Source organism: Lynx rufus, unplaced genomic scaffold, assembly GCF_022079265.1.
Source record: "Lynx rufus isolate CCGP_SWC_20201006 ecotype Redwood Valley unplaced genomic scaffold, mLynRuf1.p SCAF_1, whole genome shotgun sequence".
NCBI classification, from domain to species: domain Eukaryota; kingdom Metazoa; phylum Chordata; class Mammalia; order Carnivora; family Felidae; genus Lynx; species Lynx rufus.
Window position 1 is genome coordinate 20,853,231 of NW_025814823.1, and position 26,226 is coordinate 20,879,456.

At 38.0% G+C, this 26,226-nt stretch overlaps 1 long non-coding RNA gene across 1 annotated transcript in view; it reads right to left on the reverse strand.

Annotated features, from left to right (window-relative positions):
- Positions 1-2,103: 2,103 nt before the first annotated feature.
- Positions 2,104-26,226, reverse strand: part of LOC124511004 (uncharacterized) — a 207,382-nt gene continuing 183,259 nt past the window's right edge. The window contains exon 3 of the long non-coding RNA XR_006961807.1: positions 2,104-2,224. This is a non-coding gene — a long non-coding RNA (uncharacterized LOC124511004). The remainder of the gene's footprint in view (positions 2,225-26,226) is intronic.

Here is a 26,226-nt window from a genome sequence, read left to right on the forward strand (position 1 = left end):
CTAAGTCCGTACCTTATATTATAGAAACGTGCTGGTCTCCGGAATTCACATCGTCCAACAGTAATGAAAATCACCTGTCCCTCTTCTAATGCTCTACAAGAGCTCTCAATTGCCTTCTGCACAATATTAAAACTCTAGTTAAAGGCTTTGATGCCTTCCACGGATGAATTCTTCTCACTGTAAGCCCCGGCTTCTACTCTCTGCCCTACTCCAGCAACATTGGCCACTCCTCTGCGTCTCTGTCCTCATGGAAAAGTCTCACTCCTTCCCACTTGCAAATCACTGCTTTGAGAATAGCTCAGCTAATGCTATTCACACAGACAGTTCTCAAAACTGATCATGCATTAGAATCACCTGAAGATTTTCAAAAATCTTAGCAGGATCCACCCAGGACCTACTACACCATAATCTTTCAGGGGTTGGAACCGAGACACGAATATTTTAAAACTTTCAGAGGTTCCCAGTATTCATCCAGGCTTGAGAACCACTACCCTGAGGTCGCACACTACACCTGTATTTTATTAAGCTTGGATTCTATCTGTTGCACCTGCAAATGGTTTCCTGGCATGGACTTTTTCTCTCCCTCTTCAGAAAGACAGAAAGCTCTCAAGACCTCTGAACCTTAAATCACTTGGGTATCTTGTCCAAATGTGAATTTTGATTCAGGGGTCTGGTGTGGGTGCCTAAGATTCTGCATTCCCAATAAGCTCTGAAGTGTCCCAAAATATGCTCCCAGAATACAACCATATATGTGTAATATATGTGTCATTACATGTATGTGTGATAGGTGTGCAATTACCATATATATGTGGAATTACATATATGTGTTGTAGTCCTATCTATGTTATGTAACATAAGAATTACTCTCAAGATAAGAATTTTAAGGCATGAAGAAAGGGAGGCCTATTCCTTAATTGGTTCTCTGAGAAGATGATTGGAGCTGTTACTAGGGTAGGTGGCACCCGGGACAAATATTTTTTACTGTGCCTATATCTAAAAAAATAATTTGATTAAAAATACATTACACCAAACAGAAACCACAGTGAGATACCACTTCACACCCATTAGGATGGCTATAATCAGAATTAATGTAAAATAACAAGTGTTGGTGAGGGTATAAAAGAAGTTCGAACCCTCATACTCTGCTGGTATGAATACAAAATGATGCAGCTGCTTTGGAAAACTCCCCTCAAGTGATTCCACATCCAGTTACTATATGAGCCAGCAATTCCACTCCTAGGTATATACCCAAAAGAGCTGAAAACAAAACCTATACACAAGTGTTCGTAGCAGCACTATTCACAGCAGCCAAAAGGTGGAAACGACCCAAATGTCAACTGATAAACCAAATGTGCTATAGCCATACCACAAAGTATTATTCAGCCACATGAAGGAATGAAGCACCGATCCATGATACAACATGGTGGAACCTCAAAAACATGCTAAGTAAAAGAAGCCAAATGCAAAAGACCATATATTGTATACTTCCATTTATACGAAGTATCAAGAATAGGGAATCCATATAGAGAAAGATTAATGGTTGCTAGAAACTGGGGGAAAAAAAAGCAAATGGGAGTCATTTCTTAGTGGATACAGGGCTTTCTTTCAGTGTGATAAAAGTATCTTGTAAGTAGATAGAGGTGGTGGTTGTACAACATTGTGAAAGTACTAAATGCCGCTGAATTGTACAGTTTATTCTCTTAATTTTTTATTTGAGTATAGTTGACACACAACATTACATTAGTTTCAGGTGCACAACTAGTGATTCAACAACTCTATATGTGATGCTGTGCTCACCACCAGTGCAACTACTGTCTGTCACCATCCATCACTATTACTCTGTCATTGACTGTGTTCCCTGTGCCGTGTCTTTCATCCCTGTGACTTACTCCTTCTGTAAATGAAAGCCTGTATCTCCCACTCGCCTTCACCCATTTTGCCCATCCTCCCACCCCTGAACTGTATACTTGAAAAGGATTAATTTTATGTTACATGAATTTAACTTCAAAAAAATATTTACAAAATCAGAGATCGCATGTGAGATATAGTGATTTCTCAGTGAAGATTTAGAGTACTAGGTAGAGATGAGCTACTTACCTACTCTTTGTCTAATTGTCCAATCGGCACGTGTGCTTTCTGGGCACCACCGCTTCCAGCTGAGGTCCAGGAACTCTCTCTTTAGGCTCTTTATTGTCGATTGTGCCCTTGCTGGTCAATTTCATATCTGCCATCATGAAGCAAAAGTAGCCACACTGTTATTAGCCACGGTATCATGGCTCTTCAGAGCCTGTGTATATTAAAACATTTCAGATCTTGCCCCTGAATTTACTTGATAATGATTACATCATAACCATGTGAATATTGGCTTCTAATAACTCACTCCAAGGTTGTTACCGTGCCTGATTCACGAATGAGGACCACAAATACAAGTCATATCCAGAGAATGTAGGCAAAATTAGACAATAATTTCTTTTCTGATCATGTTAAATTTACCGTTCAGAATTTTGTACAATAAACATAGAACAACACATCTTCCAACCGTGTCTGCTCCTGTACTTTTTAGGATGTAATCTCTGCATTCCCGCAACGTGACTTTTTCAGTGTTGGCCGCACCTCTGCTATTTTTAGACTGCCACCAAAAAAGACGACAAGAAGGGCCTGTAGGCAGACTGATAAAGGGTGGTCTCATTCACATAAGAAATGTCATTCCTGTACCCTGGGTAGCTTAAGATTGACCTGGGAGAGTGTGATATCACCACGTCAAGTGGGCACTACAAGAGAGAACATATATTGGTAGGGCCATTTGTCACTGAGGAGTGATACTATCGAAAGCTCTTGGAGGAAAAAGGCACAGGTGTTTGCTTGGGTCTGAAAGTGGTACCAGTTCAGAGGCAAGTATGGCCCTCCTGCTCTGTGAAGCACAGTTGTCTGTTTGGTGTATAAAAGAAGGTATCTTCATACATCCACCTCTCTCGACTTAGGATTTAATAGCTTTCTTTCTCTCTCTTTAAATTGTAAGTCTACCAAGCAAGATCAAGTCATGAGTCTTCAAAAACACAATCTTGGGGCTCAACCAAATTTGAGTTTTGATTTTCAAATGAATGCAAATTGTTGCAAATAACAAAATGGATTATCACCAAAATGCAAGATCTTGATGGCTAAAATTCTGTCCCCCCACCTTTCACCAATATAACATCAGTATTTGCCTGTTGTTTTTCAAATAAAAAAAAAAAACACTATAACTTTCTGGACACTCCAGTGGGATGAATCCTATGGACAAAATGAACTTCAAAACATTCTAAAACTGGGGTGCCTGGGTGGCTCAGTCAGTTAAGTGGCAGACTTCAACTCAGGTCATGTTCTCGTGCCCCGTGAGTTCGAGCCCCATGTCAGGCTCTGTGCTGACAGCTCAGAACCTAGAGCCTGCTTCGGATTCTGTGTCTCCTTTTCTCTGTGCCCCTCCACCTCTTGCACTCTCTCTCTCACTCTCAAAAATAAATAAACATTAAAACATTTAAAAAAAATAAAGCATTCTAAAACTATTTGTTGTTATCACAGTGTTAGTAGTAGACTTTATATTGTAATTTAGAAACTGTTGTGTGCAAATGAATACTTCTTTTAAAAATCTAATAGAAAATATAGGCTAAGAGAAAATAGATTGGATATTGGAAAATATGTTTAAATGGTGAAATGTCTAGAATTATCAAAGTTGCTGAGAAGTGGTTAAATTGTCCAAGTAGTATAAAGCAGTACTATTTGAGGCACTCTAGCACAGACTATAAAAGGCAAATGTAAACACGCTGTACGCAATTTTGCATCCCCCAAATTTTTCCTCTCTTTATTTTTTGTCAATGTATAGTAAGAATGGGAACAGAGTGGGATAGAAGGTGAAAGGCCCTGACAACACACTAAACTCACCAGGCCTGGGCATGGGTAACCTCACATTCTTACCACATTAAGTAGGAACTTAATCATCCACTCACCTGACTATCATAGACTCACACAATGTAAGACTTCCACAGATCAGACGAGATGATCTATTCAGTCCACCCATTTCCCAGATAAGTAAACTAAGGCTTAACCAGATGATACTCAAACTCAGAAACAAGGAAGCCTGAGATGAAGTAGTGTCAAAACCAAAACAAGGACATGGGCCTAGTCCCTGGGCCAGTCTACTGTACCAAACCTCGCTCCATTACATCAACCACAAGGCATTTCAGTGCTGCGTGGAAGGAACCTGCACCCCTCCACCACGGGAGAGTGCAAGAACAACTTTCTATCTGGACAACTGGCATTTTAAAGTCAACCAGATAGAAACAGAAGTGAAAATATTGACTTTTTTTCACAGTAACATTCTGCTGTCATCTCTGGTGTGGAAAAACACTTCACTGGAGTCTACATGGGATGAACATTGCCCTCCACAGTAGCACAGTGTGAGGCGACACAAGGCAAATGCTTCCACTTTGTGCAGTCCTAAGCATTTTCCTCTTGCCTACATTGGTTCCATGGAGTTCGAAATGCTTTTTGAAAAAACACAGACCTAGACTCAGACCAGATATGGAAGGTCCAAGTTTGCACCCACACCTGATTTTAACAACTTGCCTTCAAAACCTTGTTTTCAATGTCCTGAAAGAGAGCAGGGAGGGAAATCACATTTTTCTTCCCTTTATCAATTTATGACTTTCTTCTTTGTTGACTTATGGCTCTTTGATATTTATTTTGGAAATTTCCCCTAAATCAGTAGGGAAAAAAAGTCCAAAAGATTCCAAGAAAACTTTTCACTTGTATAGGTCTGGTATCCACATTAAGAACCAATAGCTTTGCTTACAAGCAGCCAGGGCCATGGAAATGACCTAACCCTTGAACTGCAGTGAAGGCTTTTTAGTCATGGCCCATAAGAGAGGCTCAATGACCATCATTATTTGGTTTCCATGACTCTGATAACCCTTCCCAATAGGATGTTCACAAATCTTGATTATAAGGAAATGATGAAGCTTGTCGACAAGTGAGAGATGAGCAATCTCATTTTGACATGGTAATTCCCCTTCAAAAATATAAACCCAATATAACTGAGTTGTTCTGTGTCAGTAGCTCTGTGTCAACTTATAGCTATAAATAAGCACTATCATCTGGAAACTGAGAATTTACTTCAGAAAAACATATCCTTAGTTTCAGCAGCCCGTCTAAAGAAATTTCTAGCTTTTGAAAGATAACTGAATTCATCAGACCAGTATCTCTCTGAACGCTTCCAACAAACTTAACGTACAAAGAATGCAGTTCTAACAACAAATTTAGTAGCCATTATGAAAGAGCTATTCATTCATTTATTCATTCACTCATTCATTCTACATTTTTATTAAGTTTCTACTTTCTGCCCAATAGGAGTTGGAAATATGTAGGTAAAGACGATAGACACCACCCCTGCCTTCATGATATCAAGAAAGATACTAAACAAAAACACAAGAGATTGTAGAATTACAGTTGCGATTAATATTGCAAAGAAAAATCCAGGGAGCTATGAAATTTTATAAGAGCAGGAACTAACATCTTATACAAGTCAAGGAAGTTCTGTTGGCAAGGAGAGTTGTAATTTATAGTTACTTAAGCTGAACCCTTGAAAGACGAGAAGGAGGTCACTGCTGTCCCCTTAGATATCTGTTGTTTTTTTTATTTTCTGAAAAATCTTCAGCATTTATTTTAGCGCTATTTTTCGTTATTCCCACCAAATAGTCACTCAATAAAAAAAAGGAGGGGGGGCTAAATTGGCACATAGATGAAGAAGCGGCACAACTCTTATTCAGGGCTACATTATCATCATTCTAAATTACCCAGATCCTAATTTAACATCCTAAATCTAAGCTAGTCTCCATTCCTTGCTCATTAGCATCAAGGAAAAGAAATTGAACTCAGAACTCCCGCCTCTACTGTTGACTCTTGCATGCTCATTAATCACATAAAGTCGCTGGACTGTTTAGACACCTTTCCAGGCAACTTAGAGCAACACGTCCCTTATGTCTGTCAGTAATTTTTCAGCTCCACAGTAATTGCAGTGTTCTCTGTGAGACACAGTGTGAGAAATAATTTACTTGAGTGTGATTATTTTATTTGGATAGAGATCAACAGGGAATAGAAAGGGAAAGTATTTTAAAAGTCAATGATGCAGGTCTCAAGCTCCAGAGATGGCTCTCCTTTGGAATATTTTTAGCAGAAATGGATTTATTTTATTTTATTTTTTATTTTTAAAAATTTATATCCAAATTAGTTAGCATATACTGCAACAATGATTTCAGGAGTAGATTCCATAGGGCCCCTTACCCATTTAGCCCATCCTCCCTCCCACAACCCCTCCAGTAACCCTCAGTTTGTTCTCCATATTTATGAGTCTCTTCTGTTTTGTCCCCCTCCCTGTTTTTATATTCTTTTTGTTTCCCTTCCCTTATGTTCATCTGTTTTGTCTCCTAAAGTCCTCATGTGAGTGAAGTCATATGAGTTTTGTCTTTCTCTGACTAATTTCACTTAGCATAATACCCTCCAGTTCCATCCACGTAGTTGCAAATGGCAAGATTTCATTCTTTTTGATTGCCGAGTAATACTCCAGTGTGTGTGTGTGTGTGTGTGTGTGTGTGTGTGTGTGTATACCACATCTTCTTTATCCATTCCACCAATGGACATTTGGGCTCTTTCCATACTTTGGCTATTGTCTATAGTGCTTCTATAAACATGGGGGTGCATGTGTCCCTTCAAAACAGCACACCTGTATCCTGTGGATAAATGCCTAGTAGTGCAGTTGCTGGGTCGTAGCATAGTTGTATTTTTCGTTTTTTGAGGAACCTCCGTACTGTTTTCCAGAGTGGCTGTACCAGCTTGCATTCCCACCAACAATGCAAAAAGCTGAAATGGATTTCTATATACCAATCATAGATGGTCTTATCTTCGTTGTCTCTTGTTCTTCTTTCGTCTTCTTTGAAGACATACTGGCACTTGATTATCTTCAATCGCCAAATGCCTCATTCAATCAGACAAAGAAAAACTGATTTTATACACTCAAGAACACTCACTTTATCAAAGACATTTTTCTAGGTTAGTTTTTGGATCTCCTGTGAGTTTTCATATGTGTATAGATTAGATCTTCCTACGGACTAATGAAAAAATACTACAAAACAGTCCCTGATGTTCACACTCCAGCTTTAGAGTGAGTAATTCACAGCAGAGCATCCCCAACGTCCTCCATGTAACAGGCTGTCTTGGCACATTGGGAACACTCTGCCCACGTGTCTCCAACGTCCATGCAGCAACATTCACAATCACCTGCCAGCTCCCACTATCCTGCACTTATCTCGGGCTCGTGGTCATGGCTTAATTGAATTAAACCTTTGTGAGATCCAAGTCAGAGCCAGGCAATGGACCCACAGCATCAACTCCCAAAGCCTCTATTCCAGTCTCTGAGGTGATAAAAGGAAACAACTCCGCTAATGGGCCAGTTCCAAGGGCTTCTGAGAATAGAAAACAAAGTGTTTCTTTAATCTGTGCCCAGCGTTGTGCATCCCTATCATTCTCCCAGGTATGAGGTTGTGAAGCAGCCTCTTCCATTTTGGCTGCCTTTAGTTTATTTTGTCCAGCATTTCAGAGGCGTCTCCTGCCTCTGTCCTCAGCCTGGAGAAGAGAAACTCAGCAGAAATAACAGGATTTGTTTGTCCTCAGTTGACCTCCAAGGAAACTAGGACAGTGAGAGGCTAAGAAGACAAGGTCTCTCAATAGCGCACCAGTGGTCGAAGCTGGCTCTCAGTGGCGCCTCTCCAAGCAGTCCAGATCGGTGTCAAACCACCAGTCCATGCAGCCTTTCCAAGATGCTCTGAGTGTTTATTCAGCCACTAAGTGTTCTGCCCAAAGTGGACTCCACCCAATGGTGAGCTAAGGCAAATCAAACACTCATTCACACGGTTGGGAGGGGCGTGCCCACCCAGCCCCGCCTCTGAGGCCTGCAAAGTCTAGCTGCAGCTGGCTCCAAGATCACAGGTGCCAGGAATCTGGCCAAGCACGGCAGTGATCTCGGGGGCCGGGGAAGGAGATGTTTAACAGGGCACCACCCCCCCTCTCCCACCAGGAGCAACAGTGAAGGACACGCCAGGTTGTAGAGAGAAGATATGTTCAAACCCCACCGACCAAGATTTGGATCCCAGCTCGGTCTCTTTCTACCTGTACATCCTTGAGCAAGTTCCTTAATGGGGCTGGAACTCAATTTGCCCATCTGTATAGTGAGCACAATGATCATACTACCTCATGGTGTTGCTGTGAGGATGAAAGAAGAACCTGGAAGAGAGTATGGTCACAGTAGGGGGTCAAATAGATGATAGCTATGAGCAAAAGGGCTTACCCAAAGGAGTGACCAGGTTCCCAACTGGCAGGGGATCCCCTTTGTCCCAAGTCTGCTGATGAGACCCCTGTGGGCTGTGCAGGCAGTCAGGTATGGTAGAAAGACTCTCCTGGGAGACAGAGGCCTGGCCTCTCTCTCCTTTTAACCTGTTCTGTGGCTTTGCTCTGAATGATTTACCTCACTTCTCCCGGTCTCACCTTATTCACTTACAGGATGGGATTGTTTTGAGTTGTTAATCTTTAGGCTTGGGGTTTTATTCATTCCCTTGTCAATCATTATGTAGCTTTTACAAATGAATTCTCCATCTTTCTTCTCAAAATGCTTGTGGCTGAGCGTCCACAGAATAGGCACATACAGCTACCCAGAATCTTAACTATTAGCTCTCAAAAAGGCAGGATGTAAGCCTTTATGAGGGATTTAGTCCAAAATTCACCACCTATGGACAGTCCTGTGCTATATATTTAGGCCACAGTTAATGATCTCCACTGTACCAGTGCAGGGAATTTATGTCCAATGATGCAAGATTTTCAAACATGAGCAAAGGTTCCATTACAGCTTCTAAATAGTATTTACTGATAAAGGTAAGCAGACTTCTCAGAAATATTTTCAACTCCAAATATGGGAATAAATAAGTTTTCCTATTAGTGAAGTTCATCAGAAAATCAAATGTCCGAACTTCCCTTTCCCCAACCGTTCCAGTTGTCCAGAGCCTCAATTGCATGGGTAGAAAGGGCCACCTAACCCTGTGCTCCCAGGAACTTTTCCAACAGCCCAAAGGGGTAGCACAACCTATCAACGCATTTTATAACTTCCACATTCACAACTCTCATGAAATACACCAACAGAGTCCACTCTTGGAACTAATGGAGAGGCAAAGAAATCTCTTCCAAAAAAACAAGTATTCCTGCTTCTGGAACTGCTGCTCTAATCTTGGTTTCAAAGAATCTGGGAAATAGTGAATGCCATTAATTTTCCAAAGTACTATGGCTTCTTCCTACCCACTTTCTACCACAGAATTCAGCTAACAACAATACATGATGTCATCTCAATAATTTGCTGATTAAAACGTCCCTAAAAAAAGACACCCTTCATGCCCAGGGGGCCACCGACTCAGCTAGTCTCTGAAACAGTGTTTATATTTCTATCTTTAGGCATGAAGCGAGGCTGAGAATTTTCTATACAATGTTGGCATAACCTTCCCTGTATCTCTGGGTTAGGCATTTCAGCCCGATGAAAAAAGGATAATAAAATACATAAGCATGTTCCTGTGTGCTGTTTATGCATATGTCATGAAACATCTGGTCCTGGCTTCTTCTGAGACATTCTTCTCGAGTGTTAGAATTTGTAGTTATTTTGATAGAGAACCATTGGCATACATAACCTCCCTACACATCTTACAGTAAAGTTTTCCACCGAACACCAGGATTAAGTGTCTATCTTTTGCAAGAGAAAGGAACATCATTTGTTTACTTTTTCTCAACATATTTCTTGGATGGATCTTTCGACTGGTATCTTTAAAAGTTCTCTGAGAGCTTACTCAGATCATAGAAAGTGTTCAAAAGGCTTTATGGGTTGTTTTGCTAGTGCTTGGAACTAGTGGGCACTCAATAAAAATTTTCTGGATAAATGAAAATGCCTTACAATTATTTACTATAAAACAGAAAATAGCACAGCTGGGAAGCCATTAAGTTATAGATGGAGAAGAAATCGTGGACAGTGAGATTATGCTTTTGCTTTGAGTTGTAAGAAAAGAAGAAAGAAGAAGTGGTAACAAATGGGAATGAGGCAGAGCTGCGAAGGAACAAAATGAAATATCTCTTAATTGTTTCTGGAATACACTTGCATGTGTGTGAATGTACACACACACACACACACACACACACACACCCCACAGGTCAGGCTGGTGAAAAGCCAAATTCACAGTCAGGGTTTCCCAGCGACACTCCCTCTCTCCAATATTTCTTCCTAACAGTGTGAAACCCACTGAATTACATAAATCTTTCCATGTCTGTGTCATTTGCTTGGGGCACAGTGAGGACCAGGGGCTTATGGGAGCTTATTTTTACATTGTGGTAAAATTTAACTGGACTCAAAATGTTGCCTCTCCCATTTTCTTCTCAGCTATCCTGTCAAAAGTTTCTTCAATTATTTCCCCTAATACTCTTGACAAAATTTTACTTCCAATGCAGAGCGCTGCAGGAAGTATGAGAATTCAGAAACAAAAAGCCATGAGATGTGTTATTTTCTACCTCTTCTTCCCCACACCCATAACTTTGTGGTTTTAGTATGACGTGAAATAAAAGTGCACAATATACTAGTAGGGGAACTATATTGTCAGGTGTTAACGGAAAAACCACAAAACGCAGAATTTCAGCTGATCCAATTGAACTGTACGTCCTGAATCATGTGCATGCCACGGCTTCTTGAACTTGTAGAGATCATAGCCCATCAGGGTTCTTTATCCAATGTTCAGGTAATTAGACCCCGAGAACAGCTTCTCATGGCCAGGATACAGCATGCAGATTTAAAACTTTATATTTACTTTAGGTGTAATGCACAATATATACAAGTCATACATGCAAAATTTCAGATAACATTTGAATATTCAAATTATATTACATTTTGGTTTTGGTTTGAGGAGGCAGGGCATGCCAGAGGCCCATTTACCCTGATCCCCATCCCTAGCATGCTCAGAAACCACAGGAACAGCTTTCTTCAACACATATTTATTGAGTGCTGTTCTGTGCCAGGCACCGTGGTGGGTGGTAGAGAAACCATGGTGAACAAAACAGACAAGGATCCTGCTCTCATGAAGCATATGGTCCATCACGGGGGCATATATAATAAATAAGCAAACACATGGAGAATACGTAATGTTTCACATGGCAGTAAGTGCCACAAAGAATAGTAAAGGACCATAAAGGGATGAAATGAGTATGTCCTTTCGGGGAGGAAGGTCAGGAAGAACCTCTATTATGAGATGACCTTTAACCACAGGCTTCAGTGAATTGTGAGACTGAGCCAACAGGTACACAGAGGAAGAAGTTTCCAGACTAGAGGAGGAGGTTGGGAAGATGGTGGAATTAGAGGACCCTCAGCTCACCTCGTCTCATGAATACATCCTGATAAGACTCACATCCGCAGAAATACCCCCAGAAAACAACCTGAAGACTGGCAGAATAAACTCCACAACCACAGGTGGAGAAGATGCCACACTGTAGAGGGCAGGAAGGGGGAAGATGAAGTGGGAAGAGAGAGGAACCGTGACTGCTGGAGGTGGTGGGGGCAGGTGGTGGAGGGGAGCCACAGACATGAAGAAGAGTGAGAAACAGACTGTCACACTGGGAGTCCATGGAGGGAAGGTGAATCCCCATAAAATTTGGCTTTGAAAGAGAGGGGCTGAATTTTGTGAGCTCTTATAGCCACAGGAACTTAACGCCTGGAATTTTAAAAATCAGCTACTTAGTTCTGGGGAACACCAAGGGTGAAGGAAACTGAGTTCTGCCCTTAAAGAGACTGCACGACAAACAGCCCATAGAGATACACTGTAGAAGCTGTAGTTTGAAAAACCTCTGGGACATATAGAGGGAGAGCTATTTACTCATCTCAGAGCACATCTAGGAGGGAAAAGAGATCACAGGAAGACCCTTCCAGGAACAAAGGAGCTGGTAGGTATCATTTCCCCCTCCCACCCCTCAGTATAAACACATGGCCACCTGCAGGAACCAGCATGGCACCTACATTCACCACCTAACTTGCTTAACCAACTCCCCCAGACACCACCCTCCATGCTTTGGCCCATCCACTCTCCCCAGTCAAACTTGCCTAAGTCCCAGCTCTGTGAGTCTCCTCCCCCAGAAGACCAGCACAAACCGTCCAACGCCACATCTCCTGACTAGCGCACCTTGTGGGACCTTGGTCATAGCGGTGGTGGCAGCGGCAGCAGGCCTGTGGAAGCCCAGGGCGCACCTTGTTAAAATTTCATGCTCCACCCACGCAGCCCCAGTCCCTGCACCTGCAACTGTAGTCTCATTTCACAAACAGGCTGGTATGCACACACCTTCTTAACCTGCATGCCGCACCCCACCAAATACTGCCCACAACAGGGAAACAGGATGACTGGATGGAAGGAAAAAGCAGCTAAGCGAAAACAGTAGGGCGCATGCAACACACATAGAAGACACCCCCTGAGACACCAGGTTCTGGGGAACGGAGGACACTGCCCTGCAGGGCACCACAGGACCTCTTCTTCATAAGGTCATTACTTTCAAGAGCAGGAGATGTAGCTGACTTTCCCAACACACAAAACAGACACAGAGAGTTTGACAAAATGAAGAGAGGGATATGTCCCAAATGAAAGAAGAGGACAAAATCACGGCAACAGGCGAAAGTAACACTGATATAAATTATATGCCTGTTAGAGAATTAAAAGTAGTGATCACAAAGATACTGTAACTGGACTTGAGAAAAGAGAGGAGGACATTAGTGAGACTCTTAACAAAGAGATAAAAAGAACCAATCAGAGGTGAAGAACACAAAAAATAAAATTTAAAAATTATCTAGTTGGAATAAATAGAGGCTAGAGGAAATAGAGAAGCAAATTAGGAACCTGAAAGACAGGGTAATGGAAATTAATCCCCCTGAGCCCATGAGAGAAAATAAAATTCTGCAAAATGGGTGTAACTTAGAACTCAGTGACTCCATCAAGCATAATAACATCTGCATTATAAGGATGCCAAAAGAAGGAGAGGAAGGGGGAAGAAAATTTATTTGAAGAAATAATAGCTGAAAACTTCCCAAATCTGGGGAAGGAAACAGATATGCAGATCCAGAAGGCACAGATATCCCCCCAACAAAATAACAACCCAAGGAAGCCCACACATAGTAATCAAAATGGCAAAAAGTAGTGATAAAGAATTTTCAAAGTAGCAAGAGAAAAGAAGACAGTTATATAAAAGGGAAACCCCATAAAGCTATCAGTGGAGTTTTCAGCAGAAACTTTGCAGGCCAGAAGAGAGTGGCATGATATAATCAAAGTGCTGAAAGGGAAAATTTTGCAGCCAAGAATACTCTATCCAATAAGGCAATCATACAGAGAAGAAGAGATAAAGACTTTCTTAGACAAACAAAGCCAAAGGTCATGACCACTGAACCAACCCTACAAGAAATATTAAAGAGTATAAAATATAGGAAACACAAGAGAAGTAAAAATAAGTGTATCTGCAAAAATCAGTCAAGGGATTCACAAACTAAAAGGATGTAAAAATATGACAATATATGCCTAAAACGTGGGGGGGAGAGGAGTAAGAATGGGTTCAATCTTAAGCAACCATCAACTTCATATAAACTGCTATATGCTGAAGATGTTATACACAATCCTAAATCAAAACTCAAAAACCAGTCATAGACTTGCAAACAATAAAGAGAAAGCAATCCAAGTGTATCACCAAGGAAAGCCAGCAGACCATGAAAGAGAGCAAGAGAAGAAAGGATCAGAGAAAAACTACAAAAACAATCACAAAACACATACCAAATGGCAACAAATACATATCTATCAATAATTATTTTGAATGTAAATGGACTAAATGCTCCAATCAAGACACATGGTGATGAAATGGATAAAAAAAAACAAGACCCATCTATATGCAGCCTGGAAGAGACTCATTTCAGACCTAAAGATACATGCAGATTGAAAGTGAGGAGATGAATAAACATGTATTGTGCAAAAGGATGTCAAAAGAAAGTCAGAGTAGCAATACTTACATTGGACAAAACAGACTTTACAACAAAGTCTGTAACAATACACATAGAAGGACACTACCTAATCATAAAGGGAACGATCCAACAAGAAGATGTAACACATGTAAATATTTATGAACCCAACGTGGGTTCATCGCAAACATAAATGAACTAATTGATCATAATGCAACAACAGTAGGGGACTTTAACACCCCGTGTACATCAATGGACAAATCATCCAAATGGAAAATCAACAAGGAAACAGTGGATTTGAATGACACACTGGACCAGATGGATTTAACAAATATATTCAGGACATTCCACCCTAAAACAGCAGAATACACATTCTTTTCAAGCGTACATGGAATCTTCTCTAGAATAGATCCCATATTGGTCCACAAAATAAGTATCAACAATTTCAAAAAGATCTAAGTCATACCATGCAACTTTTCTGACCACCACGCTATGAAACTAGAAATAAAACACAAGAAAAAATCTGGAAAGAGCACAAATACATTCAGGTTAAGTAACATGCTACTAAGCAATGAGTGGGTCAACCAAGAAATCAAAGAAGAAATACAATATTACAAGGAAACAAATGCAAATGAAAACATAGTCGTCCAATTTGGGATGCAGCAAAAGTGGTTCTAAGAAAGTTTATTGTAATACAAGTCTACATCAAAAAGCAAGAAAAATCTTGCAAATAAACAATCTAATACAAGTCTACATCAAAAAGCAAGAAAAATCTTGCAAACAATCTAACCTTATATCTAAAGGAGCTAGAAAAAGGAAAACAAAGAAAATCACAAAGCATCAGAAGGAAGCAAATACTAAAGATTAGGGCAGAAATAAATGATATATAACCTAAAAAAAAAATAGAACAGATCAATGAAACTAGGAGCTGTTTCTTTAAAAAAAATCAACAAAGCACACCTGGTGGCTCAGTCAGTTAAGCATCTGACTCTTGATTTTGCCTCAGGTCATGATCTTATGGTTTGTGAGTTTGAGCCTGCCATTGGGCTCTGTGCTGACAGCACAGAGCCTGCTTAGGATCCTCTCTGTCTCTCTGTCTCTCTGTCTCTCTCTCTGTCTCTCTCTCTGTCTCTCTCTGTCTCTCTCTCTCTCTCTCTCTCTCTCCCCCTCCCCTGCTCATGCTTTCTCTCTCTCAAAATAAATAAATAATAAAACACTTTTTAAAAAATCCATAAAACTGATAAACCTCTAGCCAGACTCATCAAAAAAAAAAAAAAAAACAGAGAGAGACAGAGAAAGAGAGAGAAAGACAGAGAGAGAGGAAAAGAGAAAGATAGGACTTAAATAAACAAAATAACAAATGGAAGAAGAAAAAAACCCAACACCCCAGAAATACAAACAATTGTCAGAGGATGTTATGAAAAATTATATGCCAACAAACTGGACAACTTAGCAGGAATGGATACATTCTTAGAACATATAACCCACCAAAACTGATGCAGGAAGAAATAGAAAATTTCAATAGATCATTACTAGCAATTAAATTTAGTCAGTAATCAACTCCCAACGAACAAAAGTCCAGGACCAGACAGCTTCATAGGTGAATTCTACCAAATATGTATAGAAGAGTTAATACCTATTCTTTTCAAATATTCCAAAGAAATAGAAAAGAAAGGAAAACTTCCAAATTCATTCTATGAGGCCAACATTACCCTGATGCCAAAACCAGATAAAGATACCACCAAAAAAGAATCACAAGCCAATATCTCTGATGGGCATGGATGCAAAAATCCTCAACAAAGTATTAGCAAACCAAATCCAACAATACATTATAAAAATCATTCACCACGATCAAGTATCATTTATTCCCAGGATGCATGGGTGATACAATATTCACAAATCAACGTGATACATCACATCAATAAGAGGAAGGGTAAAAACTATATGATCATTTCAATAGATACAGAAAAAGCATTTGACAAAGTACAACATCCATTCATGATAAAAACCCTCAATAAAGTAGGGTTAGAGGGAACATACCTTAACACAATAAAAACCTTATATAAAAAGCCACAGCTAGCATTGTACTCAATGGTGAAGAACTGAGAGCTTTTCCCGTAAAGTCAGGAACAAGACAAAGGTGTCCACTCTCACCACTTTTTTTTCAACATAGTACTGGAAGTTCTAGCCACAGCAATAAGAGAACAAAAAGAAATCAACGGTATCCAAGTTGGTAAGGAAAAAGTAAAACTTTCACTATTTGTAGATGACATATTATATAGAGAAAACCCTAAAGATTTCACCAAAACACTCTAGAACTGAAAAATGAATTCAGAAAGGTCATAGGATACAAATCAACACAGTAAAATCTTGGATTGTGAGTAACTTGTTTTACGAGTGTTCTGCAAGAAAAGCAAACATTTCTAATAAATTTTAACTTGATGAACGAGCGGTGTCTTGCAATACAAGTAGTAGGTGATGCCAAACGTCACAGAATCAAAGCTGAGCCAAAGGTTCTTCTCTCTCTCTTTCATTGCGGGACTGTGTGTGATCATCAATGAAATGTCATATTTCCACAAAATTCCTAAAAGTAACCAAAAGCAAGTGACATTGGATAGATTTCTTGTGAAAGGTGCACAAAAAGAAATATTCCATTGCTCCAATAGATAGCAGTGATTGTGTTAGTGATAGAGAAAGTTGTCCTACACAGTAATCCTCCTGTCTCTTGTCTCCCTCACACCAGCCACGAAGGCTTTCAAAGGGAAGTGCAAGTTAATTTATTTATTTTTCTTTGTAATTTGTATTTTATTTTTTATTTTGCATTATACTACAGTATTATAATCATTTTTATATGAATATTTTTGGGTTGTGGAATAAGTCGTCTGAGTTTCCATTATTTATTATGGGGAAATTCACTTTGATATACAAGTGCTTTGGATTATAAACATGTTTCCAGAACGAATTACGCTCGCAAACCAAAGTTTTACTGCATACAGAAATCTGTTGCATTTCTATATACTGATATTGAAGCAACAGAAAGAGAAATTAAGAAAAAAAATCCCATTTACAATTGCACCAAAAATTATTAGATACCTAGGAATAAACTTAACCAAAGAGGTGAAAGACCTGTGTTCTGAAAACTATAAAACACTGATGAAAGAAATTGAAGATGACACAAAGAACTGGAAAGATATTCCATGGTCATGACTGGAAGAATAAATATTGTTAAAATGCCTCTAATACCCAAAATAATCTACATATTTAATGCAATCCCTATCAAAATACCAACAACATTTTTCCCAGAACTAGAACAAACAATACTGAAATTTGTAGAGAACCACAAAAGACCCAAAACAGCCAAAACAATCTCAAAAAGGAAAAACAAAACTGGGCATATCACAGTTCCGGACATCAGGTTATATTACAAAGATGTAGTAATCGAAACAGTATGATACTGGCACAAAAATAGACACATAGACCAATAACAGGATAGAAAACCAGAAATATACCCACAATTATATGGTCAATTAATCTTTGACAAAGGAGGAAAGAATATGCAATGGGAAAAAGACACTGTCTTGAACAAATGATACCAGGGAAACTGGATATCTACATGCAAAAGAATGAAATTGGACAACTTCCTTACACAAAAATAAATTCAAAATGTATTGATGACCTAAATTTGAGACCAGAAACCATAAAAGTCCTAGAAGAAAATACAGCAGTAATTTCTCTGACATTGGTTGTGGCAACATCCTTCTAGATATGTCTCCCGAGGCAAGGGAAACAGAAGCAAAAATAAACTTACGGGTCTACATCAAAATCAAAGTTTCTACACAGCAGATAACCAACAAAACCAAAAGGCAACCTTCTGAATGGGAGAAGACACTCACAAATGACATATCTGATAAATGGTTAGTATCCAAAATATAAGTAACTTATATACCAGAACACCAAAAAATCTCCAAAGAACCCAATTTAAAAAATGGCGGAAGGGGTACCTGGTGGCTCAGTTGGTTAAGCATCTGACTTTTGATTTTGGCTCAGGTCATGACCTCATAGTTTTGTGAATTCGAGCCCTGCATTAGGCTCTGCATTGTCAGTGCTTGAGATTCTCCCTCTCTGCCTCTGCCCCTCCCCCACTCACACACTCTCTGGCTCTCTCAAGATAAATAAACTTAAAAAAATAGGTGGAATATATGAACAGATATTTACTCAAAGAAGAAATACAGAATGCCAAAAGACACATGAAAAGATGATCAACATCCCTCATTATCAGAGAAATGCAATCAAAACCCCAATGAAATACCACCTCACACCTGTCTAAAATCAAAAACTCAAGAAGCAAGTGTTGGTGAGGATGTGAAGGAAAAGGAACCCTTATGCACTGTTGGTTGGAATGCAAACTGGTGCAACTACTATGGAAAACAGTATGTAGGTTCCTCAAAAAATTAAAAATAGAACTACCCTAAGATCCAGGAATTACACTACTGGGTATTTACCCAAAGAATATGAAGGCACTAATTTAAATGGATACATGCATCCCTTTGTTTATTGCAGCATTATTTTTTTAATGTTTATTTATTTATATATTTATTGAGAGAGAGGGGCAAGGCAGAGAGAGAGAGAGAGAGAGAGAGAGAGAGAGAGAGAGAGTGAATCCCAAATAGGCTCCTTGCTCAGCATGGAGCCCAATATGGGGCTTGATCTCATGACTGCGAGATCATGACCTAAGCCAAAATCAAGAGTTGGATGCTTAACCAACTGAGCCACCAAGGTGCCCCTACTGCAGCATTATTTACAATAACCAAACTATGGAAGCAGCCAAAGTGTCCATCAATAGATGAAGAAGTTTGGGTATATATATATATATATATATATATATATATATATATATATAGGAATATTATTCAGCCATAGAAAATAATCAAATCTTGCCATTTGCAACAACATGGATGGCGCTAGAGAGTATAATGCTAAGTGAAATAATCCACTAAGAAAGACAAATACAATATGATTTCACTCATGTGGAATTTAAGAAACAAAGCAAATGAAGAAAAGGGAAAAAAGAGAAAGGCAAATCAAGAAACAGACTCTTAATTATAGAGAACACACAGGTTGTTACTGAGGGAAGATGGCTGGGGAGGGTGGGGAACGAGTGAAACAGATAAAGCAATTTAAGAGCACACTTATCTTGATGAGTATTGAGTATTATATGGAACTGCTGAATCACTATATTATACACCTGAAATTATTATAATACTCTATGTTAACTACACTGGAATTAAAATGATTAAAAAAAAAAAAAGGTTTCCAGACTACAGTTCAGTAGATGCAGAGGTTCTGAGGTAAGAACCAACCTGGGTGTTTCAGAAATGACAACTTGAATGGCTCAGTCAGTTAAGCATCTTTGACTCGACTTTGGCTCAGGTCATGATCTCACAGTTCCTGAGTTTGAGCCTCATGTCAGGGTCTACACGGACAGTGCAGAGCCTGCTTGAAATTCTCTTTCCCTCTCTCTGCCCCTCCCCCCCCAAAATACATAAGCTTTAAAAAGAAAAAAGAAATGACAAGCAGAAGGGTGTGTGAAGTAGCACAGCCAATAGTCAACTTGAAAGCACTTGGCCTTTAGGGCAGGTAGGTTCCGTTCATCTCCAAATGACTGTCATGTACAAAAGCAGAACTGATGTTGGCAAATCTATAAATTTTTTCAAAACAAACTGGGAAATGTGGATGTTTGTATAAAATACAATGTTTACATGTTGGCTCAAAGTTTTAAAATATTCTGTGAGCCAAAACAAAAATGTATGCAAGCCAAATCCTGCCTACAGCCGCCAATTCATAAACTCTTCTCTAGATAAATAGAAGAATTATTGATGTGTTAAAATGTTAGGTGTGTTCATCCTTCTTTTGGTTACCAAATTAAAAAAAAAAATACATTGATGTCCAATCCAAGCTAGAGCACTCTATTCTTTATATCACTACAGTTAGCTCTTATCACATTCTATTCGAGCTGCGTGAACCTCCATTTTCCTGATTTGAATATAAAGTTGCCCGAAGACTACCTTATTTGACTTAGTATTATCAGTACCCACTGCTTACCTGTGCCTAAGTGCCACATAACCCATCTCCACAACAAAGTTATTAAGATAATTAATCTGAATGAATCTTCTGAATGATGACATTTGACTGAAATAATTGATAAACTTATTGGCATTAATGACACATACAAAAATAAAATCAGAGAAGGAAAGATATTTTAAATGCTTTAAAAAAATTAGCATAAGAAATTGTGTTGTATTTGTAACAATTACAATTAAAATATAAAGAAGATGCACTACTATTTGAAAGAAAGTCAGAATCATGAGTAAGCATTTGGGAATCTAAAATATCACACTCTATGGAAACAAAAGTGAAAATCCAGAAAATGAACATGATGTAGCCACGATGATGCTATCTCCACAGTATAAAAATAGGGCATGTCTCAACCTACCCAAATTAGACATCAGATGAAAAGAATTTCTATAAGGAAAGGGGCCTATCTTTCATGAATTCTTTCCCTTCTCCCTTCTTAAACGGCCTGGTGGAGCTTTGCTTACACTCAGGCCTGAAGCACAGATGTATACACAAAGCTAACACAGTCACCACTTGGCATTGCTTTTGGCAGTTCCCAAAGCATCTTGCGTGTGTACTATCTCATATGATTCTCTCAATTACTCTTTAAGGTCAGGCAGATATTATTATTCCCATAAATACATGGGAAAACAAGCTCAGAGAATCAAGTGTCCAACCAAATATTACACAGCTACATCATGCTAGAGCCCATGCGAGAGCTAGAATCTTCTAAACCCAAAGCCAGTGATCTTTCTACTATACCATGTTGCTCTTTTCATACATATAAAGCTGAAGAAATATACATCTCTTCTAATAAAATAAAAATATAGAGTATGAAACAACTCTACATTACAGTTTTTATAAGTTTGTGACATTCCAAACATCAATCTTATGAGCCAGATAAAATGAAATACATTCTGATATTTCTGAGAAGAAAAATATCAGGACTTGTATAATAAAAAAGGAACTATTTCCAAGATTTGTTTTCATTAGGCTAAGGACCCTTTAAATAGAAAGCTAAATAATTATGGTCATGGTGTTAGACTAAAACATGAGCATCAAACCATGAATTTTTGTTTGTATGAATGGTTTGTACTTTTATGCCAACTGCAAAACACAGTTTCTCAAGCTACTCCACAGTATAAATTCCAACTACTATATATAACAATGTATCCAACCTCAGGAAATGAAATTAAGGCCAAAGAACAGAGTTAAAGCATCTATTCCCTAATGAAAAATTTCCTTATCACTGTAACATCAAAGTAAAAAAAATCAAGCATGTAACTTGCTTGAAAGTTTCAACTAAAAAAAAAACCTTGCCCCCACTTCATAGTGGACCTCTAGGGAGTCATAATTTTAAAGAATGAATACTGTTACCAGATTGTGAAATAACAGAAAGCACTGTTTTAGTAAACATGAATACAATCTTTATAACCTGGTTAAAAAGATAATAAAATTTTAAATCACTTAACCTAAAAATAGAGAAAAACACAAAATGAAATCTATAAACAATGCAAGAGAATTTTCAAATATGGTATTAAAAAGGACATCATATTATTTACTGACATCAGCCTAACCAGAATTATGAGGTTAAGACTATATGTAATTTACCCCTAAGAAAAAAGTAATCATAAGTGAAAATGATAGGGTTTTTTAGTAGCAATTCAAAATAGGGTAATTGGCACCAAAAATTATATGGCAATTTTAAAATGAGAAAAACTTGTTGGAGTATAGGTAAAGAAGACATATGGTGTTTGGTTGAATTTGCAGCTGGAAAGTGTGCTGCCTTGTCTAGTCCAAGGAAACTAAGTGCAGAACAACAGAGAAGTTATTCTATTTTTATAAGCCTCAGTTACCAATTCTGAAGCATAAGAAGAGTGATATAAATCTTAACTATTTCAAATGGACAGTACTAGGAAAAACTGAGTTTTAAAACTGAGTTAAAAGGCAAATATAAGATTGTGATTTTGTTCTTGATTTCTATGTCATTAGTAGGGTTTGCAAAGATAATGCAGCAGCCATTAACTTTTCATTATGATGTTCATAATAAAATAAGGAAGGAAAATGGATGTCTACTCTAGTGGGTATTTTTGGTTGTCATCTAGAATCCATTCCTCTTTTTCCCCATTCAAGCAACACTCTAGTCTATAGTCTTTGGGGAACCACTTGTCCCCCATTATTAGTCACCTGTTTTATTTAAGGCCAGATTGCCTCATTTATCAACACCCTGACCATAATAATTAGCACAAATTTGAGTACATAACTTGATACATAGATGAGCACAAACATAATCTGAATTAATGATATATGACAAGATATTTGCTGAGACTTCCAGAAAGAAAAACAAAAGCTTTTTAAAACCTTAGTAATTAGAAATTACAAAGCCTTCCCATTTTCTCTTTGACTTAAGAGTCAAACTATCATAACAAATAATTCAGAAGATAATTTAAGAAATAAGTTTATAAACTAAACTTGTGAGATACAGCCAAAACAGAAATATAAGGCAAAGTAATCATTTCAATTTTTATTAAATGAAATAGAGTGAAAATTTAAAAATTAAGCAAATAAATCAGTAAAATAAAAAGCAGAAAATAACAACTATAGAAGTTGGTTATTTGAAATCAACAACATGGGATATTAAATTATGGCAAGATTTACTACGAAAACAGAAAATTAACCAAATAAATATGAAGAAGATATACCACAGGAGAGATTCAAGTATTTATCGTGAAATGATAGAGAAAAAAATTTTTTAAATCTTAATAACCACTCTAGAACACAAGAAAATTTGGTTGGTAGAATAAACTTGTTCAGAAGCCCTTTACTGATAGATAGATAGATAGATAGATAGATAGATAGATAGATAGATAGATAGAAACAAAACATTAATGAAGTAAAAACCACTATGTAATGATACATGAGAACACTTTGCCTAAGTTGAAAGTGTATATAGGACACTCCAAACGCAGAAGTGATGTGTGTGAAAGGTAGAGTTTAGAGAATGAGTTAGCTGATTCCTACACCTGAAGCATTCAGGACAGTGGTTTTCTCTATGTACTCATTCATCCCTAATTTGGGACAAGATAAGTGGCTGACTTTTGCTTCTAAGAAGTATGAATGTGTAGGTCCAAAAGATAGGGAAGTTCCACAGAAGTTTAGCTATATTTTGGAGTAAGATATAACCCTACTCACCCAGAAGATGAGCTACCGTCACGTACTGCCCAGCTGAACAATTTACCTCTCCCCTACAATAACTCAAAGTAACTGCAATATATAACAGCATCTGTATAAAAATAATAAGGCAATTTGAAAGAAGTATAAGCCCAGAATCAACCAACACCTGGAGAAAAGTACCAAACCCAACAAAAAAAGAGCTAACATTTGAGGATACACAGTTAATAGAATAAATAAAAAATTTTTACAAAAGGGTAATAATATTCTCAAAGGAATAAGAGAAGATATCATATCTATGGTATAAGAAAAAGCTATTATGTAAAATAACTAGTTAGAGATCTTAAAATCAAAAATGTACAATCTTTGAAGCAAACTCAAAAGATTAGCTGAATAGCAAAATAAGTACTGATGAACAGCAAATTAGTAACCTCACATTAAGCTAAGGAAATCTCCCAGAACTTAATGTAAACAAAAATGTCATGGAAAGTATGAAATAAAGGTTTAGAGCATGAAGACAAGATTTAAAGTTTCAACATTTTTCTAATAACAGTTGAAGAAAGAGAACAGAGAAAATAAGAGGGCTGGAAAATCAAAATTAACTTAAAAATAATAGAAGACAATTTTACAGTTTACTCAATATCTGCCTAAGCGAAGTTTAAAAACAGATTTCAACAGAAGCACATTGATCTGCAGCAGCTTTAAGTGTTTGCTAAAACAAAGCTCAACACTCTAGAGGAGGACAACAAAATCCACTTAATATGCACCACAATGTTCAACATTCAATAAAAAATTAGTAAACATGCCAAGAGGTAGGAAATGTGACAGATAATCAGGAGAGAAATCTGTGAATTGATATCAACCCAGAGATAACAAAGATGATGGAACTAGTAGATAAGAATCCTAAAGGAACTATTATGATTATGTGCAAATATTTACAGGAAAACATGAACAGAATAAGGAGAGAAAAGGAAGCTATTTAAATGAACCTAAGGAAATGGTTAGAGATAAAAAATATATATGAAATTTGAAATGAAAAGTTTACCGAATGAGTTGAACACCAGATTAGACACTGCAAAAGAAAAGGTAAGTAAACTTGAAAGCATAATAATAGAATTTATACAATACAAAACACTAAGAGATATGAGGCGAAAATAAAATTACCGTAGTGTCCTCTAGGGTGATATCAAGAAGTCTAATATTTATGTAATTACAGTCTTAGAAAAAAAGGAGAGTAATAATGGCTGATTTTTTCAAAATTTTACTAAAGCTCTAAACCTACTGACTGAAGAAACACAATAAATCCCAAGCATAATAAACACACACACACACACACACACACACACACACACACACACACTCCAACAAACACAGAGTCATATAATAATAAAATTGTTAAAAATCCCTGATAAAGAGAATATCTTAAATGCAGCCAATTCTCACAAGAAAGTATGCAAGCCAGAAGACAATGAAATTATGTTTTTAAAATGATTTTAAAAATCCTTAAGTCCCATAATGCAATGTGCAATTAAAAATAGCTTTCAAAATGAGGGTGGTGTAAGAACTTCTGAGACCAAAAAGTTCAGAAAATTCATGAACAGTAGACGTACATTACAAAAAAAAATGTAAAAGGATATTCTTTAGGCAAAAGCCAAGTAATAACAAATGACAACAATAACAACAACAAAATGACAAAAGAGTTGATTCACCATGAAGTCATTACAATCCCAAATGTATGTGCACCCAAGAAAAGAATTTCAGTATATATGAGTCAAAAACTAACAGAACTGAAAGGAAAAATGGACAAAATGATGACTATAGTTACAAATTTCAACAATGCTCTCTTACTAATAGAAAAACAAGACTTAAAATTGGTAAGCACATGGAGGACTTGAGCAACACTAAAAATTTGACATGATTGACATTTTTGGAAGACTTTTCCCAATCACAGCAGAATACACATTTGTTTTTAAAAAAAATTTTTTTTAATGTTTATTTTTGAGAGAGAGAGAGAGAGAGACAGAGTGCGAGTGGGGGAGGGGCAGAGAGAGGGGGAGACACAGAATCTCAAGTAGGCTCCAGGCTCTGAGCTGTCAGCACAGACCAGGACACGGGGGCTCGAACCCACGAACTGTGAGATCATGACCTGAGCCGAAGTAGGACGCTCAGTCGACTGAGCCACCCAAGCGCCCCTATACACATTTGTTTTTTAAAGACACATGGAAGGGTGCCTGGGTGGCTCAGTCGGTTAAGCATCTGACTTCAGCTTAGGTCACGATCCCACCGTTCGTGGGTTTGAGCCCTGCATCAGCAACACACACATGCTGACAGCTCAGAGCCTAGGGCCTGCTTGGATTCTGTGTCTCCCTCTCTCTCTGCCCCTCCCTGACTTTCTCTCTCTCTCTCTCTCAAAAATAAACAAGCATTTAAAATTTTAAAAAATCAAAGATAACAAAAGCAAAAATAAACAAGTGGGACTACACCAAACTAAAAGGCTTCTGGGAGCACCTGGGTGGCTCAATTGGTTAAGTGTCCAACTTAGGCTCAGGTCATGATCTCATAGTTTGTGAGTTTGAGCCCCACATTTGGCTCTCTGCTGTCAGCATGTAGCCAGCCTCAGAACCTCTGTCTCCCTTTCTTTCCCCTCTGCCACTTTCATGCATGCTCTCTCTCTCTCTCACTCAAAAATAAACATTAAAAACTTTTTAAGGCTTCTGTACAACAAAGGTAACTATCAACAAAAAGAAAAGACAAACTACAGAATGAGAGAAAATGTTGGCAAATTATATATCTAATAAAGGACTAACAGCTCAAATATATAAAGAACATACAACTCAATAGCAAAAATAAATAAT